Genomic DNA, 15833 nt, shown 5'->3' on the forward strand with positions numbered 1-15833 from the left:
AGCAGAGGGATATTTTAAAACTCAAGTACTTTACCACATATTCTCTCCCAGGAAATCTGTAGCAGTAGAGTTGTAGACTTGCCTTCTGTCTGGGAGAAAGTTGTCTACTTCCATGTGTGTTCAAAAAAAAAAAAAAACTGAGTTTTGTTGACATCAAAATTCCTTCAATATCCTCTGTATGTCACAGAGTCCTTTGAAATGCAAATTCTCTTCCAAACCCTCTGCTTCATGAGCTGTAAATCTCACCTCAATCAGAGGAAAGCTGTGTATTTCAGAGCTACATTAACAAAATGTAGAACAAAATGTCTCTCTTGGTCCCCACTAGGTGATTTTGTTTTAGGTAAAATTCTAGATCAGACAACCATGATATAAGAACAAAAACTTTCAAGCGCTAAATTATTTTATCTATTTTTTTTAATTGAGGTGGTGTCTCACTCTGTCACCCAGGCTGGAGTGCAATGGTGCGAACTTGGCTCACTACAACCTCCGCCTCCCAGATTTAAGTGATCCTCTCACCTCAGCCTCCTAAGTATCTGGGACTACAGGCATGCACCACCACTCCTGGCTAATTTTTGTATTTTGTAATTTTGTAATTTTAGGAGAGACAGGGTTGCACCATGTTGTCCAGGCAGGTCTCGAACTCCTGACCTCAAGTTATTCACCCATCTTGGTCTCCCAAAGTGGTAGGATTATAGGCTTGAGCCACCACACCCAGCCTTATCTATCATTTTTGATAATTGGTTCCTACTATATCCTCTACTACATAGTCCTTATACCAAAGTATTTTGAAATGTTTGAATGAAATAGTTTTTAATTTCAATAGTAAAAGGTTTTCTGGTTCATGCTCAGTGGTATCTTATAGTAGGAGAGTTGATATACCATGCTAAAACTACATCTCCAGAACCCAAGTCCTCAACATTAGTCAAGAGTATCAGGTAGCTGCTGTAGAAGCACTGTGAAAGGGAATGCTGAACCACATCATCACTGCAGCTTTAGAGGACACATGTAAATAACAACTCTAGTCATCCAGATTAGTTGACACTGTGGTATTGTTAAGCTCACTGCTCACAGAAGCTGAGGTCAGTTGGATGCTCTTATCTGTGGTGGAGACTATTCCACCAACAATTTCACTGGTGCTCCTCTATGGCCTCAGCAAAATAATAAAGCACTTAGAAGCAAATATACAACCCAATAAACCATAACTGGATGCCAAGATTGCAAATATTTCCACAGCCACTTTGAACTTGCCTTTGGTGCTCAAGTAAGCAGGGACAAAAGAGATCCAGATGATGAAAAAGACAAGCATCCCAAAGGTGATGCGTTTTCCTTCATAGTAATTATCTGGTAACTGGCGAGCTACAAAAGTTGTGAGAAAGCATAGCAAGGCTAGGAAGACATCAATCCCAAACATCGAGCACAAAACCTGCATGGAACCTTCACTGCATCCCAGAATGATCTTTGTATTTTGAGATTCCATGTTCTGGTATACCCTCGGTGGTTCCAATACCAAGTAGGCCGTACATATGCCAATCTCCACTAGAACAGAGAATAGCACAGTGATTTTCTGATAAAGGGGGTGCATGGATATAAATTGAGTTTTGTATTTGGAAATTCTGTAGGCTAAAAACAGTGAAATAGTCTTTTCAAGAATGCAAGACAGGCGAAGAGAAAAGGCCAGTGCCAGAGTGACCTGGAGGGCCATGCAGGACCAACAGGGTGGCTTGCCAAAGAAAAGCAGGACGACAGCAGCACGACGATCAGAGAAACCTGAAAGAAAACTCAGCTGCCGGTCACTGGCGTTCACCAGGGGAGTGTGCCTGTGTATTACATACACGGTCGTGGCTGCCAACACCACAGATGCCCCAAAGACAGAATGACAAGTGCGAACCCCAGGGCCTCATCATAAGCAAGGCATTCCACCTCTTTCAGCACACACTCACTCTTCTGTGAATTTGACCAATAGTCTTCACCACATTGTTCACACTCCGTTTGACCTCTAGAACAAAGAACGAAGAATTGACTGCAAGGAAATCCAATTGTCCCTTTTCACTGTGAATATCCCAGAGCTTTCATAGTTCTAGAGTGGGGACTTGTTGAAATTCCCTTTATATAGAATATATATAATATCGCAAAAGAAATAGTGATAAAATTGCCTTAGAGTGTATAGATGATATTACAGATTGAGAATTATTTTCAGTTTTGGAAAGTCAATCTCTCTTCTCAGTTTCAGCCTTTCCTGAGTTGGCCTTTTCCAGTAACAAGCTTCTTTCTTTCTACTCCAGTTGTCTAATTGAGAAGAGTGGTATGTATCTTCATAAATCCAAGAACAATCCACAAATTTTAAAAGTGTAAAAAAATTAAAGGTACTGAGGTGAAAAAATTGAGAGGATTGTGACAGGAATGAGGTGGGTTAAAATACAAGTGTCTTCTGTCTTTCACTCAATATAACCCTTACGAAAGGGAATTTTGTCTTCACTTACACAGAGCTCTTCCTCTCTTTGCCCTTCAGATGCAGATTTGAAGAACTAAGTAGAGAATAATTGAGGATGGGAAGGAAAACAAGGATGGGCACAGTGGTCTAGGCCTGTAAGTCCAGGACTTTGGGAGGCTGAAGCAGGTGGATCAGTACAGTCCAGGAGTTCAAGAGCAGTCTGGGCAATATGGCAAAACCTTGTCTCTACCAAATAATTTTTTAAAAATCAGTTTGGCATGATGGTGCATGCCTGTAGTCCCAGTTACTTGGGAGGCTGAGGTGGGAGGATTACTTGAGCCCCGGAGGCTGAGGTTGCGGTGAGCTGAGATGGTACCACTGCACTGACTGTGACTCACAAAAGGAAGGAAGGAAGGAAGGAGGGAAGGAAGGAAGGAGGGAAGGAAGGAAGGAAGGAAGGAAGGAAGGAAGGAAGGAAGGAAGGAAGGAAGGAAGGAAGGAAGGGAGGGAAGGAGGGATGGAAGGAAAGAGGGAAAAGAAGCAGCAGAAGAGGAGGAGGAGGAATAAGAAGGAGGAGGAGGTGGGAAGGGGAAGAGGAAGAAGGAGAAGAACCTACATGGTGCTTGACATTGAAGGTTTGGAGCATTTAGCTGGGTAGAGGCTCTAAGGGAGAATCTCGAAACATAAGAAAAAGCTATTTGAGATGAGTTTAAAGTAGACTGTGAAATTGATCTCTTTCATGTTCTTTGAAAGATGCAGGAAAGATTGCAATTCCCATTTAACCACTTTTGACTGCTGTGCTAGACTTCCCTGGATGCAACTCTAGGCAGAAGCTGGGCTGTGTGGGGTCCAAGGAGTTGTTCAGGTTACATAGACCTTGTTTTCCATTTTGGGAAAATGTTACATTTTCAACATTCTTTTTTAAAGAATTGCTATTGAGGGCCATTTGACAAAAGACAAGTACACGTTGTGTTATCTTTAACAGAAGGTAGAGATAAAAATAAACCTGCTCCAACATGCTTCACAAGACCGAGCACACTAAGCCCAATTAAAATTCTGGTCATAAAGAGCAGCAATTTGGCAGGCCATGGTGAAGTATAAAGCAGTGGTTACAGAAATCATATATCCTACAAATTTTGTGTACTTATGACCTTAAGCCAATTGCCTTTAGGGATGAAACTTTAGATCTTATAGTTCCAAATTAGACATAATTCAATAAAACATAATACTCTAATTTGCTTTCTTCCAACTATGAATATAACTAGCATTTAATTGTTTCAGAAACAAATGATTTTAAATATTTTTATGAATCCTACTCATATTTCACATTTCATATATTTTATTTTGAATTTTCCTCTATTAACTTCAAGGTTGTAGATATTTTCCCAATGTAGCAGTTTTAGAACTGAAATGCAATACTATGTTTTTTACGGTGCATAAACATCCAATAATTTGGTAGATTTTAATGATTTTGGTTATAAGTTATACACACCTATTTATAAAGAAGGCTCCTTAGGCCCTCTTTGCAAAAGGCAGGTTTGATCTAATAGCATCCTCATATCAGTGAAGAAATTACCATCTCTACCTGGTTCCCATGGCACATGTCCATCAGCACATGGGATGCAGTCAAAGCAGCATATTGGTTCCCCCTGACGAATCCCCTTCCGAGTCCCAGGAGGACACACATCAATACGCACTGAATGGGGAAGCCAGCAAAGACAAAATGACAGATTAACAAAGACCTTTGTCTCTAGTACTCATGAGGCTGAGAAATTTTCCATTTGAATTTCCATAGAAGTTTTGTGATTTCCTGGGAAACCCAGGATGCCTGACTGAAGATAATGAACAAAGAAAATAACAACATGGAGAACGTAGAGAAGAATTTTGCTAAAGGAGAGTCTCGTTGTTGATTCTAGAAGTGCAAAGCTAATCTTAAGCCTACTTCTTTCTAACCTTGGGGACCCAGACCAGGCTACATGCATACAGGACTCTGGGGATGAGACCATCTGACAGGTCTGTTCCTGCTTGTGAAGGACCTGTGATTCCAAGAATCATCTTGAGAGCCTAAAAAATACTTCCCCTCTGCAAGGTCATCCCAAAATAGTCTTAAAAATCAAAGCTATGTCATGAAGGGTCAGTAGAAAAGAACAATGAAAGATCTGCTTTATCAGAAAATTGGGGAGGGCAAGCAGAAAAGCAGACAAGGCATAGCCCTCACTTTTTTGTTGTTGTTGTTAAATGAATTTAAAAATCTCAGTAGTAAACACAGGCCTCCTTTTACATTCTACATGGATGTGCACCTTGAAACCCAGAATAAATGCAAGGTTTGTAAATAGTTTGTTTCTTAATCCATTAGGAAGTTTCCTATTTAAGAAATAAAATGCTTTTCCATTAAGCAAATAATCATTTTGGAAGATGCATTATTACATTTACATTTATTTTAGAAATCAGAATTTTCATACGTTGCGTTTTCCAGAGCAAATCTGAATTAGATAACATAGAAAATATTAGAAATCTCTGAGCTAGGTTCTGGTAAATAACATTACAGAAGTATGTATACAAAATAGATAAGCTTCTTACATGTTTATACATTTTATACATATATAGCTGTAAAATCATATTTTAAATTCACTTTGAGGAGTAGCTATTACAGGAAGGAGTGATAGCAAGACATTCTCAAATTCTGAAAGATGAACAATGAAATCACCACGGAATGAACTAGAATTTCTCGCTCCGGATCCAGTCTTCTAGAAGGAGCTCTCTATATTCCCTTTTCTAATATTATTATCATTAACAATGAGCTGATACCTTTTTGTTCCATTTCTCAGCATTCCTTCCCTTTTTAACCTCTGTGATCTAGCTGCCAACCCTCTCACCTCACTAAAACTCTTCTTGCCCTGTCTGAGAGATTTTCCTCTAACCACCTTCTCCTTCAGCTTTCTTCAATACCTGACACTTTGGATCAACCCCTCTTGAAATGTAAGCTCCCTTGGCTTCCCTTGGGTCCTGGGTTTGGTCCTTGATCCTCTGGTTTTCTCTCTCTGACTGTAAAGCAGTTCATTCATTCTCTTGTCTTCAACCAGTATCTCTATAAAATAACTCCCAAATCTTCATCTCTAAGACCATCCTTTCCAATCTGACCTCTATCTAATGCCATATTCTAAACTTTCAGTATGTTCCTACATTAAAAATTCCACCATCACCTCAAATTCAACACATCCAAAACTATCCCATAAACCCTATTCCTCATTTCTATCATCAACATCACCATTTCTATTCATCATCTCCAACCTCAAATTCGATTACTCGCCTATATGGACCCTCTCTTCCACTCAAGTCTGTCTTCTCATCAACCACCAGACTCAGTTTACCATTATGACTTAAATGACTCTTTGTATTATCCTCTAATTATTTGATGTAAAACACTTCCAGGTCCAATCTTTCAGCAAATTTGGTGTGGCCCTTCCCATACTTTATGAGGATTACATCTTCTAGTTTCCTTTGTAGCTAGATATGACCATGAAAAAATTCTGGCTAGTAAGATATAAGGAGAATTATATGTAATTTCTAGAAATTATCCTTCAGTGGAGGGGTACACATATATTTGCCCTTTTTCCTTCCTGTTGGTTAAAATGTGGACATGATGTTTGAAGCCCATGTGGTGACCTTAGATTATGAGGTGAACCTTCATATTGTGGATGGTGAAATATCACCATAGGGAGTGGGTCCCCAAGCCATTCTTTCAGTCCTAGAATGCCTATCTCTAAACTTCATTTACATGAGTGAAAAAAGCTATCATGATTAAGGCACTATTTTGGGGAGTTTTCTATAATTCACAAGAAACTTAATAATAACTGTTTAAAAAAATGTATACTTCAAAATGCCCACTTCAGCCACACAAGCAAGTCATTATTTTATGTGAGCATGTGATGAGATCATGTCTACTAAGTACAAAGGCAAATCAACAGTTTTAATGACATGAATTCTTATAATTATCAAGCTATGTCATGACGTACTCCAAACAATGACTTACCTGCCAAGAAGTCAGGCGTATATGCACAGGTGTTTCCAGGAATATATGGCCCATGACCTTCACATCTGCTTAAATGATCCAGAGCATAAGCCACAGAATACACAGCTTGTTTGACATTGTTTGTAATTCTTAGCTGAGACACATCCAGATAGGTATTTTTAAGATCCTTCAACTTCTCCTCTCCAGTACAGAATTTATCAGACATGGCATGTAATCTGTCTTCTTTACCAGTCACATTCACTCTATGGTCAATATTGTACAGAATACTACCATTAGGCCAAGTACAGTTAAAAGCCTTTGCCAGAATTCAATGGTCAGGACATCATTTGGATCCTTGCTAGGATGCACATCATAAAGAAATTCCCATAATCCTGTTATGTCAGCTCTTGGTATTGCAAATCCAATACTTCCACCAAAATATGGAAAATATTCAGGCTTTGCAATGAGGGCTGAGGTAATCCACACTTCACTCACTATCCATGTTCTGTCAGTTATGTTATGGTAAACCATTTCTAGCACAAAAGGACTGAGGTCAATATCAGATTCATAAAGTACAATGACCTCGGCAGTGGAGGTCTTTAGAGCATCAACAGCTTTTTGCATTTTTCTCATTGGAATCAACTTTGGGAATGATTCCAGGTAATGCAATACAGAGGTTGGCATGCTCCATATTTTCCTTAAAAGTTTTTACTCCCTATTTTCCATAATCATCATCAGCTACTATAGCACCTACCCAGACCCAACCAAAGTGTTGGGTAAGTTTTACCATGGCCTTCGGCTGGATCTTATCACTGGCTATTATACGAAGATAAGATGGAAACCGCTATTTGTCACTAAGAATTATGCGGGTAGAGGCATATCCCACCTACAATTGAAAATATTCATGCAGTTACTAGAAAGCAATAGCCAAATCTCAAATTACACATTTTCAGAATCTTTTTATTGGGAGAGTGAGAACTTACCAGTTCTTCTCCCTTTATTTTCACATCCTTCTTTAGACAAAAGGATTTATGGTCTTTTCCTTGCTCAGTGGATGGGAGTGCAGCGTGTTGGAGGGAACACTTTGGGCCTCCTTTGTGCAGCTCAAACTGCTGCTGCTATGAGCTCTCAGGCACTGGCTGGAAACCTCTAGATAGATTTTCTCATTAAATGCTTGTAGTAAATCTCCAAAGAAAGTAAAAGAAATCTATGTGATGAACATTTCATATTTGTTATCTCATTGAATATATTGAGCAATCTTAAAATGTAGATATCATTACCCTGATTTCACTTCTAGGGAAACTGAGGTTCAGAAGGTGTAAGTAACTTGTCTAAGATCTTACAGTGATAAATTATGAACCAGAATTAGATATCAGGTGTTTCTGCTTTTTAAATAACATTATTTCCTGGCCAGGAACAGTGATTAATGCCTGTAATTCCAGCACTTTGGGAAGCTGAGGTGGTCAGGAGTTTAAGACCAGCCTGGCCAACATGGTGAAACCATGTCTTTACTAAAAATACAAAATTTAGCAGGGAGTAGTGGGGCATGCTTGTAATCCCAGCTATTCAGGAGGCTGATGCAGCAGAATCTATTGAACCCAGGAGGCAGAGGTTGCAGTGAGCTGAGATAGCACTATTGCACTCCAGCCTGGGCAACAAGAGTGAAACTCCCCCTCAAAAAAAAAAAAAAAAAGGTTATTTCCTACTTAGGGTTTTCAATGTTGCTGCTTGCATGGTGCCAAAGAAGAATGTAAACTTTAGCCAATGAAGTGAAAATAGAACATGGGATAGAGGAAACAGGAAATAAGAATGTTCGGGAACTCATGAAGAAATTGACAATCATGAGCTATGGAATTATAATATGAGTGATCCTATGAAGGTGCTCTATATACCTTTCGTATGCTATAATCTCCTTAAACTGCTCTTTTCACAAAAATATTCTTATATTCATAATTCTCTCCACCAAACAGGGCCTCCAATAACCCCTCAATACATTTTTCCCCATTAATGGGAAGTCTCTGGTGCCACATGAGTCTCCTTTGTTTCCTACTCACCTTCTTTTGCTTTCTTCTGGACATTAATTATAATTATAAAAATTACATAAATATAAGGAAATAGTTATGCTAGGAGTACCTAAAAGCAGTACATAAAATTCATACATACTATGACTCTAGTTACAATTATTTTTCTATCCATAATTTGATTGTTAATGTTTTTTTTTTTTTAATTTTTTATTGGATTATAGGTTTTGGGGTACATGAGCAGAGCATGCAAGACAGTTGCGTAGGTACACACATGGCAGTGTGCTTTGCTTTTCTTCTCCCCTTCACCCACATTTGGCATTTCTCCCCAGGCTATCCCTCCCCACCTCCCCCTCCCACTGGCCCTCCCCTTTTCCCCCCAATAGACCCCAGTGTTTAGTACTCCCCTTTCTGTGTCCATGTGTTCTCATTTTTCATCACCCACCTATGAGTGAGAATATGTATGCGGTGTTTCATTTTCTGTTCTTGTGTCAGTTTGCTGAGGATGATGTTTTCCAGATTCATCCATGTCCCTACAAACGACACGAACTCATCATTTCTGATTGCTGCATAATATTCCATGGTGTATATGTGCCACATTTTTCCAATCCGATTGTTAATGTTTTTAATTGAAAATGTCTTTTTCCTATTATTCTTAGATATAACCATAAATAAAATGCCTCCTTTCCATTTCCTAGCCACTAAAAGGGGAAAATATTTTTCTTGCAGTCCATCACCATTTTTGCTTTTTAATTCCTTCTCCATTAAAAACAACAACAACAACAACAAAAATGTAAACAGGTCAGGCGCGGTGGCTCACACCTGTAATTCCAGTACTTTGGGAGGCCGAGGCGGGTGAATCACAAGGTTAGGAGCTCGAGACCAGCCTGGTCAACATGGTGAAACCCATCTCTACTAAAAATACAAAAAATTAGCTGGGCATGGTGTTGGGCACCTGTAATCCCAGCTAATTGGGAGGCTGAGGCAGGAGAATAGCTTGAATCTCGGAGGTGGCGGTTGCAGTGAGCTGAGATCGCACCACTGCACTCCAGCCCAGGCGAGAGTTCGAGACTCTGTCTCCAAAAAAAATAAAATTCATTCCAAGCTCTTTATTCCCAGTCTTAACCAAACTTTAACCTATTTGAATGCAATTTCCCCAAGACCCTCTTTCCTTAATATCTTCTGTGGCTATACTATCTAACTCTATGACTTCTATTCAATAAGTATTTTGAAATTAAATATGTGATAGCAAACAGCCCTGTTGGCAGGGTGGAATTTTTCTCCATGTTTCTTTAATTGGGTTTTTAGTTTAGTTTTGTTTTTCATTTAATATGTAATTATTGAGTTCCTCTGGTGCTAGACACTATAAATACAGTCAGGAGCAAGATAAACACAGCACTGTCTAGGCAAGGAAATAGAAAAGTAGCCAAGCAATTTCAGAACAAAATGATAAAAAACAATGATGGGTGAAACCTTGGATCCATAAATACAAAGAAGGTGCACCCAGCTCTGGAGGAATTAACAGCCAAGCTGAGGCTTAAAGGGTGACAGAAGAGCAGGGGGAGAATGCTGCAAACAGCATGCCCGAAGGCTTTACAACAAGAGAACGGGTAAGCTTGAAGGAATGGGGAGCCCAGCAAGTTTGAAGAGACAGGGTGGGAGTGGGTGTGGCACAATGAAAGGGGAAACTGGAAAATCAGAAGGTGCCAGAACATGAAGGGCTTTATCATCCTAAGAAACTTAGTTTCCAAATTGACACTAATGGCAATATCCATTTTTGAAATAAATATAGCACTATCATTTTTAAAACAATAGGAATACATTTCAAGAACTAGAAAAATATGCACTGGCTATAATTCCTCCATCTATGAAAATTGATTTGAAGGAACTGTTTTTCCCAAAGGAAAAGGTAATATGCCCCAACTGTTCATTACAGAATTATTTATAATATTGAAAACTGGAAAGAACTTATATGATGGAAACATTTTTTATTATTTTAAAACTATTAGAGAAATTACATAGCAGTATGTGTATAATATTGGGAAACATGCAGTATGCAAACTTGTTTCCAAACTAGAATTAAAACTACATGTGTAAAGTATACTAACATTTCAATAAGGATTAACAGGGAAATTTTTTTAATGAACACAAGATAATTACTGAAAAGCTGGAATTTGGGATGGTTTTTCTTTTATTCATTGATTTTTATTATGATACAATATTATTATACAATGCATACATCTTTTCCTCAGGAAATTTCTCTATGTCCTACCTGTGTTTAGATTAATGAAAACAAAATTTAAATAGTCCCTTCCTCCTTCCATTTCACTGTCCTCTTTTCTGAGCAACATTTTCAAAATAATAGCAAGTCTTTCTCTCTGGCCATACTTAAGATCAGTTACAGCTGTAGTCAAAGTCTGGCCACACTGTAACTGGTGGCTGGCCAAAATCAGCATACTGTTAAAATTATGGGCTTCAGAAGGAAATTTCTCCAAACTCCAACTTGAATTTCTAGATGAGTTATATGCGAAAGTTAATGATGCCAAAGTGAAATTATCAGCTCAGGACCAGCCTGGCTTCTAAGCTGAGAACTCCCCCACTGGAGAAGTTGCATCACATGGAGTAGCGAGGCTCAGAAAACACTGAGGTTGAGTATAGATGGGAGGAAACTGTTGACTCCTATACGTGAAAATGAATTGTATAGGCTCTAATTTTGAAGAACTGTATCAAAAACTTTTAAAATATGAAATATTTTTGACATTCATAACATATATTTAGGATGTATTGATTAAAATGCTAAAGAACATTTGAGTCTTATAACATAAATTTGAGCAATTTGGGTTTCAGACAAATCAAGATGGGAGACAAGCAGAATACACACAATGCCTTGCATAATGGATCAACACTGAGGACCAGGAACTGGCTTTTTAGGTCTCCCAGACCACATGCAACCACTCCTAAGAGGAGAGGCAATCAGTAGACAGCAACCCTGAGATGACTGGTGCTGCTGAATGATCAGACATAGACTTTGAAGCAGCTATTACAACACTGCTCCATAAGATGAGGGAAAACCCTCTTAAAGAAAATGTAAATATACAAGTCTAAGCAAATAAATAGAAGCTATTTTTTAATAGAAATTTTATCAATGGAAGACCATTCAGCCTAGTTCATTCTTTTGTGAAATCTGCTCTGCAGAGCTTCAGGCCCAGCCCACCCACTGCCTCTTCCTCAACTCCTCTTCTGTTGTGATGGAATCCCGATGGCAGATGCTCTTTGTGTCCCATAGAGTTCTGGCAAACCCCAGAACTCCTGTCTATTGTAAAGATAACTTGCTTTACTGCTTCTACTACCTACCTCCTCTGTACAGTTCATTGCACTTGCATATGTACCAACTAAATCAACTTTCTATAGGTGAGGCAATGTGGGGCAGTGCAGAGTCCCCTAAATGAAGAGTTCTAATGTCAAATAAATTTGGGAAGTACTGCCCGCTTAGCCCTTTCTTAGACATTCACAGTGCTGGTCAGACACTGAATGTTCTAGGATGTCTTGGTAGTTACCTAAATTTATCTGAACCCAGAATCCTTTTTTCAAGGAGCATTTATCAGTTTGGAAAATATTCTTAAGACAGAGATGCAAAACACTTGGCTGATTCAGAGAGCCTGAAATAAAACCCCCATTCTGCCTTATGCTTTCTATATGACCTTACATAAGCCATTTAACTTTTTTGAGCCTTAGTTTCCTCATCTGAAATGTGGACATAATGTCTTCAATTAGCTGTTTTTAAGATTAAATAAGATGTCTTCTGTAACTAAGAATGAGTTAGCACTGAAGAAACATTCTCTTCCCACGAGCTTCACCCCAGAAAAACATGCCCAGATCCAAATTATTTTTCGTTTTTCTTAATGTCCAGAGTGTGAAGAAAACCAAATAACAAACATCAAACATGTGAAGTAAATAAATGTCATTGTTTATTTCTCACAATTTTATGAAGAGGTTGAAATCAGCTTACTGATACCTTTCTGAGGCAGATTCTAAGCTCAGGCCCTCAGCTCGGCAGGCCCTGCTAACTCTCTGGCCTCACTGCTGATCTTTTCTGTTTCCTGTTCCAAGATATCCCTTTCTAGGTGAATATTGAAGCTGTACTCATTCCTGGCCCTCATCCTATGAGACAAACAAGCATTCTTCCATTTCCTTTCTCTTTATATTTTCAAGAGAAAAACTTTATGTGATCTCTCAAAATATGAGAGAAAGCAGAGCCAACTCCTTACAAATTTCTGAAGGTAAAATCTCATTGTTTCCATACAATGCCTTTTTATCTTTCTCTTTCTCAAATCTTAGCACTTACCACTTTCTTGTTTGTCATTGCAAATGCCTCTACCTCTTGTACTATTCTCTGGCTCTTCTGATCTTCCACTGCAGTAGTTCACTCAGGTAAGCTCTCTCCCTAAATTCTCTTCAAAAATGTCGACCTTCACCACATTTCCATTCCCTTATAGCAAGTAGAACCAACTGAAAAATAACTGATCCTTTTGGGTGAATAACGAGTGGCCATTGTCTACCCCTGTCACTTGCAAATAAAACTGTAGAATTTTTAGGACTAAAAGCCAATTTAAAGGCTGTGGCGCTGACTCTTAATGCTCTCCTGTATCTTACTCTCCACTTCTTCCTGACAATAAATAAGAAGACACAGCTTAGAAATAACGGTACTTTGCCTGTTTTTCCAGTTTCCAACTCTTGCAACTATTATTTGTTTTACATACCTGCATTGGGTAAGTTTGTCTTATATCATTTATTAACTTTTTAAAAGCATATATATTGTATTTTCTTTCATGTACACATATGTCAAATGCATAATGTAAAGAGAAGCAGTAGCCACTCAAATCCCGATGGTATTGATTATGTAAATCCCAAAATATTCCTGATAAGTAAATTATTTTCAGAATGAGATGTACTTACTTCTCATCACTATTGCAACCACAATGTATATGTCAAATTATATTTAACAAAGAGGAGTGGATTTTTATTTTAAAACATGTATATTGGCTTTTCCATTTAACCTTCTAGGAAAATAACTTTCAGAAGTTCCAATGAAGAACAGAGAATAAAATCAATGATTCTGTTTATGAAATATTAGTGCATATGTTTTGTCAAACTTTAAGTTTTCATTTTATGTTAAGGATTGAAGAAGTGAGACACCATGATAAATAATGAACAGAGTCTACAATAATGTAGCTGTAAACAAAAGCCTTTCTTATCTTTCTTCTTTTTGCTTCACAGTAAGAAAAGAATTAAAAGATCTAGGAAAAAACAAGTAGCGACTGATTACAGTCATTTCTGCCAATAACATTACGGCTGGCCTATTTGCTAATCTATCAAATATGGGGCATAAAATACATCAAAAGACAGTAGTTGTAATTAGCAAAGATTTAATGCATAAGAAATTTTTTTAATTTTTACCATATTCATTTACAATTATAATAATCATGCAGTATCATGGAAATGCTTCCTACACAATGTAAAATGTTCAATATAAAATTGTATCTGTGCTGTGGTCACAACTATGCACAAATTATGGATGCATTTGTATAAAGGGCGAAGAAGGTGTATAAGAAAATAAACATCTGCTTTGTTATGCTGACAGAACAGTGGATAAATGTTTTATTTTTCATTTCTAACGTTTTCTTTTTTTTTTTTTTTTGGATGGAGTCTCACTCTGTCATCCAGGCTGGAGTGCAATGATACAATCTCGGCTCACTGCAATCTCCGTCTCCTGTGTTCGAGCAATTCCCCTGCCTTAGCCTCCCAAGTAGCTGGGACTACAGGCGCACACCACCATGCCTGGCTAATTTTTTTTTTTTTTTTTTTTTTTTTTTTTTGGATTTTTAGTAAAGACGGGCTTTCACTGTGTTAGCCAGGATGGTCTTGATCTCCTGACCTCATGATCCACCCACCTCAGCCTCCCAAAGTGCTGGGATTACAGGCATGAGCCACTATGCCCAGCCAAATAGCGTTCTTTTTATATCTAAAGTTGCGGGAATAATCGAGCACATGTTTGCCTTTATTACCATTGATTACTACAAATTCAGATCACCAGTCATGGATCCCACTTCCTTACATGACAACTTGGAGTTAGGGGAGTAGAGGGCAGAAGACTCACAGCAGCTGAAACAATCTTGCCATTAACATTAGCTCAGATATAAGTTAGTGTTTCCACACTGTGTAGTTTCACTTGATGAGAGTTTAGTCTATAACAATTAATAATAAACCTGCAACACTGCAATACTGCATTAGTACCTCTCAAATCTTAATGTGTACATGAATCACCAGGAGGTCTTGGCCAAATACAGATTCTAATTCAACAGGTCTGGAAATGCAGCCTGAGAGTCTGCATTTCTAAGAGTCTTAGGTGAAACTGATGCTGCTGGCCCACAGACCACCCTCTGAGGAGCAATGTTCTGCATCATATAAAATCCACCTTTTTTTCTGTCTCACATACAGAAGTGGAAAATAACCCACTTGAGACCAAGCTCTTCCAGTTTCTAAATAATCCTTGAATATTCACCTAGGAGAAACTGAGGCCTCGTAACAGAAAGTACCTATCCTGTGTCAAAGAGATAGCGTCAGAGTCCAGGCTAGAATCATGGACACCAGTTCCAGACTCTGACCCCCACACCCACCACCTGCAACTGATGTAAAAAGAAGGCTAAAAGAATGGCTTACCCTTCACATTTTGCTGTTACTGGCTCCAAAATAGACTCATTTGCTGGGATGGTCCTGGAGTGAATAGGAAATGGTCCTCCAATAACAAGGGAATGGTTTTCGGCATCTACATACCCATTCAAATCAAAATCGCCCAGCAACAAGCAGGTCTGCTCTTCTTTGGCTTCAGTGCCCAATTCAGCCCATAAAAATGCAAGAAATGCTAGAACCAAGCATTTCCTCTGGCTGGCCATTTTAATAAGATGAGTTTGGGGGAAATGGCCCGCATTGAAATTATACAAGTTTTAACAAGGTACGTTGATGGAGACTAACAGTGACTGTGTGCCTCATCCCAGGGGACTCTGCTTGCCATTTGCTACGTAATTGTCATGTCTCAATCAATCAGAGTCTCAAACTCACTTGCAATTTATAGATCTGAACTAGGAGCTAAGCAATCATTTTGAAAAGAGACTCTTTTCATAAAATTCTCTTTTATACTTAGCAATAATATATAATAGAATAGTGAGTTTTGCATTTAGAAGAGTCATTTCATTTTCTAGGAATTGTTCCTTTCTTGTTTAACATATGTCAGCCTCAATCATTTTCACTTTGGCCTCTCTTGTGGGCCAAAGGTGAGGAAGGAAGGACATCCTGCTTCATCACAAAGTAT

General features: G+C 38.5%; 1 pseudogene; it reads right to left on the reverse strand.

The window, feature by feature from the left end:
* Nucleotides 1-1018: 1018 nt before the first annotated feature.
* On the reverse strand, nucleotides 1019-15494 carry LOC100385295 (vomeronasal type-2 receptor 1-like; annotated as a pseudogene).
* Between the last annotated feature and the right edge of the window lie 339 nt (nucleotides 15495-15833).

This window comes from Callithrix jacchus, chromosome 17 (assembly GCF_049354715.1).
Source record: "Callithrix jacchus isolate 240 chromosome 17, calJac240_pri, whole genome shotgun sequence".
Lineage (NCBI taxonomy): Eukaryota > Metazoa > Chordata > Mammalia > Primates > Cebidae > Callithrix > Callithrix jacchus.